Raw genomic sequence first — 6,098 nt, forward strand, 5'->3', positions numbered from 1 at the left:
CCAATCCCTGCACCAGGTGCCTATCCGTTGCAGATCTATCTGCATTTCGCTGCAGTTTTCTAATGCTGCCAGTTCTCTTTATACTACAGCATCATCCGCGAAAAGCCGAATGGAACTTCCGACCCTATCTACTAGTTCATTTATATAATTGTGAAATTCAGTAGTTTTGCATTTCTTTCACAAATAGCTGCAAACAAAGCTGCTTAATTACAAGAGAATATATAGTGATACGCTCAGGTTGTTGAAGAAATAAATGTGGAAGGTGTTACTCTATATAAACGTAAGCACATTTGTGGTTCGTAAGAGCAATCTATATAGATGCTTACATAGCGAAAGCTAAAGAGTAAGAGACGATACGAAACAGTGAGGCATCTCCTTACTGGGCGTAGAAAAATGTGATGGTTGCGCCTTCCTTTATTATCACAGAAAGTACTTATTGACATTTGTGGACTTGCTAGTCTATACATTTCATATTTCATACAAAACAATTCTTTCGTCTTACAAATCTAATCCATAAAACAACATTTAGAGTTCTGTCGTTCCAAAATGTATTACACAAACTGCTCAAAAGACATTTCATTTCATCTGCGTAACTCCAAAGGTACCTGGAACCTTTCGGCTTTCCTCGGCGTGAGTGATTAATCGTGTGGTTTGGGTGTTCTACAGGATTGTCTCCATTTTATGCACGAATGTGGGAAAAATGGAAATGTATAAAATGTAAACAGCACCTCAGCAGAGCACCTTTCAAGCACAACGTTAACTTGTCTGAGATTAGATGCAGGTGGCGTAAGGAATGAAAGAGTAAATCTTACGAAACTAAAGTAGTAGCTTCACTGCGAAATACAAAAAAAAGAGGAGGCAATTTGTGACTTCAGAATCTGATTTCTGGTAAGATATTCAGTTCAGTGTTGCTCAGTACCGTCCGTTGAAACATGGTTGGATCTACACTGTACACAAGGTGATCAAGACCTACTTTAATGCCCAGATCTTCAGAATCTGATTTCTGGTAAGATATTCAGTTCAGTGTTGCTCAGTACCGTCCGTTGAAACATGGTTGGATCTACACTGTACACAAGGTGATCAAGACCTACTTTAATGCCCAGATCTGTCCCACTCTTCGACGGTCACCCTCTTGAGTTATACCCATTGCTTCACGACGACATACTCGAAGTTTCAGCCGCTCAGTCAGGTTCTTGTTGGCAGATAGTGCGGGCCATTCTATTCATTAAACTCCCACCTCCTGGAAAATAGTGTCCACAAGGTGAGTATGGGGTTTTTGTGAAATACATATCCTTGAAGGCCGAACCCGTCCCTTCATTCGACTCCCGCCTCCTAGAGAATGGTGACCACAAGGTGAGTACGGGGTTTTTGTGAAATATCGCTTTGAAAACCAAACCCGTAATTGAACAGTTGACTGTAAACCTGTACAGTGTGTTGAAAGTTCCTATCCCAATGCTGCACAACCCTCGAATTATCCTAGACGAAGCAGAGAGGCCTCCTACGCTAGTACACTGTAGCGGCTCATAACACGACAGACACATCTTCCTGTTGAACCCACGGGATTGCATTCCCGAGCCATAGAGTGGCACACGTTCGCTTCCATAATTTTCTACGACGATCATCAACCGTCAGCCAAATTCTGCATTCTTCAAGCCACAGTTTGTAGGCAGCGGTCTTTAAATGGCGGTGTTGAGTGCGAGTGACAATTGTGATGCAGATATTCAGTGTCTTGTGTTTCACGTTAGCGATTGAAAGTTCGATTCCCGTCACTGTGATGTACGCCAATTCAGCTAGTAACTTCCTAGCTGTATAGCGAGAATATACGTTCCTTATATACTGTCAGATTGAATTATATGTACAAAGGCGTTGTACGATTCAGGATTGGAAACCCAGAACACATTACTTAACTGCATTGAGAACACATATTTACTTTTCCTTCCAATACACGGAAATCTATTTTTGTAATAGTTTGTAATGCTCATTGTGATAATAATTGAAACATCCAATTTTTTGCAGTGTTCCAACCTCAGATCTATTCAAAATTACAACAAATGAAATTTATCCCATACATTTCTCTAGATGCAAAGCTAAAAGTCTCCCACTAAATCTGAAAGAATGTTCCAATTGCAGTCTATTAGTATTTCAACTGTCCAAGTAAGTCACACAGTTCATATTGAACAGCCGAACACATCATAGGTTTTATAACAACCGTCATATGTTCATTTCTTGATTAGGCAACATTCCCCACAACAGATCACTCCTAATTCTTGTTTCGTCTTCCATTTCAGTGTAAAAGCAATATAATAGCTCCAACAGGACCACTTAATTCTCGACGGTCTCAACACGTCCTGTGGGGTTTTCTGTTATCCTACTTAGCCCACATCTCTGTCTTTACTTCCCTCGACATCTGAAAGAGTTTTCCAATGTAATTTTTAACTATCTCCCACTACCAGGTCAGTTTCTTATCTAATATACTCCACCCCTTCTCCGTTTTTTCCTTCAGAGGTTCCCAACCACCTCCTAATTTTCTTTCCATTCTCTGAATGTAGCCCATTTTCTGTTGTAATACTTCATTTACTTTGATTTGCAATGATAAGCCCACCCTTCCCCCATTTAACACTTATCAACAAATTTCAGTCCCCTTGCTCTATTGTGTGCATGTTGTCTATAGAGTCATGTAACAATTCATTGAACCTTTCTCCTCCAAAACAATTTCTCCCCAGTGCAGCTTCTGTATTTCAACAAGTGTCCTCTAGATGGACTTTACATTTATATCTGTATACTTGAAAAAAGAGACAGCATTGGTCGTATATTTTTTACTATTGCAAAATCGATTTTCTGTCACTGAGTGACCATCTTCAGTGATTGGGATGCACTGTTGTCACTAAACTTACGGCAATCACATAGTGATGGTCACTCAGTGACAGAAAATCGATTTTGCAATAGTAAAAAATATACGACCAATGCTGTCTCTTTTTTCAAGTGTACCTGTTATCTGGTCGTAGTGCACAAGACAACATGGAGTCGCCAATCAATATAATTTATATCTGTGTCATACAGCTTTATCATCCAATATTATGAAAAAATATAAACCTTTTTTCTCTATGAAAAATTTTAAAGTCACATGTATATTAATAGCTTTAAAGTAAATAGTAACATGTTTGTAATTTCTAAAGCATCATCAGAAAAAAATAGGAAGATTTCGAAGCTGTCAGTAACTCTGAATTGCATAGGGTGAAATAGTTAATAAACATTAAAAGGAAACGAAATGTGATGGTTACTTGCAGCACATATGCACACAAATAATGTCATAATTTACGAATCACAACTCACAGTTCGTGCAGACATGAGACATGCATCAATTAATGTGCATGTATACTATAAATTAGGTCAGAGTGAATAATGCAGAAAAGTAAAAGAGTTCAGTGATTTGTTTACGTTGGGTCAAATAATGATGTTTTATCAATGATCCTGAGAGGATACTTTGTCGAAAATGTGTTTAAAATTTAAGAGAGGAACAATAGGGAACGTACAATTATGGATAAAGGGATGTAAGGCAAAAGGTTAGGGCCCATGTAGCATCATGTGTCATTTCCTGTTACTACCTTATTGACATAAATACCTCTGAAACAGGTAGGTCTTTGACAGTCACAATTTCAGTTGATTGCAAGACAAATAGAGTAAGATATCTGACCTCACTAATAGGCAATAAAACCAGATAGGCTTTGATTAATAAGTGTTTCAGAAAACTCAAATTGTGAAATGGCTCTTAATTAAAAGGGAACAGGCAGGCCTTCAATAATCTCAGCTTCAGTTAAGTAAAATCGGCAAATAGAAAACAGGCAGACCTTCAATGATAAAAGCTTCAGTTAAGTAGAATTGAAAAACAGAAAACAGGTAGACCTACAATGATAACAGCTTCAGTTAAGTAAAAATACAAAATACCAACAGGCAGGATTTCAATAGTAACAGCTTCAGTTAAGTAGAAGGTCGGCTAAAATCCAGAAATCTAGGTACTGCTTGACGACTGGGGGAGGGAGTTCTGCCACAGCATAGGAGAAACACATTATTGCTCTCGCTCAGGGAACACAATGGGCTTACACAGTTTAAGATATCCTGTTAACAAACAACCAAGGCCAATATCGACTCAAGATAACCAAACAACAGCCAAAATTTAAGGGCCTGGCTGGTAGTGAAACAGATCAGCTAAGAAATCGCAGTGATCGCAGTAGACCTATAGATATCAATAAGAAAATAACAGTTAAGGCCTCAAAATCCAACACTTAAGTGAAATTCACGAATCGAAGCTGAAACTTGCCGGTTACAAAGCAGGCCCAGTATTCAGCACAGCGAAACTGACTTCAACGTTTCCATCGGTGTGCCACGTTCCAGAGCTGGCTGGGCAGGCTACGCATAAAAATGGCAATCGGAATCAGCCACTGATTCAAATCGGCCCACAAATATGCCCAGCAACCACTCGCTGGACTCCATGCCGAAGACGCTTGCGCAAGAGCTCGTCTGACTCGCCGGGCGAAACACTCACACCGTCCTCCTCGCTCCGTTACCACCACCGCAACCACATCAACAATCTCGAGCAAAGATCTTAGTAGCCTCAGACCAGAGGGACATCACACGACAGATCGAGCTAGTGGCGCCAGGAATCCAAAAGGTAACGCCAGAAACCTCGCTGGGACTCACAAGACAAGATACTTTTTTTTAAGTTTTCTTCTGGGTGGGACCCACAGCCTCTTTAAATCTAAAGACAGCCATTATTCATCCAGGCTTTTTATGAATATTTTATTTTGACAAGTAGTTTTGGGCACTGTCTATTCTCATATGAATCTACAGTAACCAACGCGGATATATTGTTGTCGCTACATTAGAAAACTTCCTGCCATGCATTTCTACGCCAGTTTAGTTGTCAGTTGTTGTCATCTTATAATGTTTACGACAAATCACACCATATACCCTCATCCAGTTACATTGTATCCATTGCGTGTACTCTTGAAAATAGGAACAGTAAGTTGAGGACGCATATTGCAGTAACAGTGAATTCAAATGAGCTTAATACTGTGGTTGTTCTGAAATTCAACAGTTATGTGGAAAAGGTGCTAGACTTCTTCAAAAATAACAATATCAAAACTATACACCAAAACCAGCTAACAGGAGCAAAGCAAAGGACAAACAAAGGTTGCAAAATTGTAAAGTAACCTTCTCATATCAAAATAAGAAATCAAGAATTGTTATGAACCCCTGAACCAAATTCTCAAGAGCAAAACCCAAAATACATATCAAATTGATCACAGTACGATTTATATTGAAATTCATTGATAGCCCACCTTAAGTAAAACTTTTAGTACATTAATAATCAAGTTAAATTCCTTCAACAGAAATAAACAATAAAAATTCTAGCATATTAGCTCACAATATAAAAAACACAGTTTCATAAAGGAGGAAAATTTATATCGTTCAATATAACCAACTTCTACAGAGATATACCAGTCACAGAAACAGATGAGATATTAAACAAAAGCGTTACAAGCCAAGGGAACGTATCTACAATTGGAGTGTATGAAATGATTGAGTTACTGGAACTCACTCTACCACAAAACTATTTCCAATTTTAACACAAAATTTACCAAAAGTTGCACAGAGTAGCAATGGGCAATTGCTTAGCAAGTGCAATTGCTGATAAATGTATTAATACACTAGAAGAAGGATTTTCCAGTTCAAAATAGCCCACTTTAGATAAAATTATATACAACCACAGACACGTTGATGACACTTTGTTCCTTGTAATTGGTAAAGAAAATGACATGGACATGATCCCTCCCAAAATTATACAGCTTACATCCAAAAATAAAATTAACAATAGAAGTAGAACAGAACAAGTTAATAAACTTTTTGGAGCTAACAATAAGCAATAATAACAACCACCTGAGATTTGAGATGGCTAGAAAACCTACCATGACAGAAATTATTATTAATAATAGTCACTCCTGTCACCTAAAATCACATTAACTTGCATTCTTTTAATCAATGACCAACCAAATCGCCAACTTCCCATTTGCCACTGACACAACACAGAAAGAAAATAT

Source organism: Schistocerca piceifrons, chromosome 3 (genome assembly GCF_021461385.2).
Source record: "Schistocerca piceifrons isolate TAMUIC-IGC-003096 chromosome 3, iqSchPice1.1, whole genome shotgun sequence".
Lineage (NCBI taxonomy): Eukaryota > Metazoa > Arthropoda > Insecta > Orthoptera > Acrididae > Schistocerca > Schistocerca piceifrons.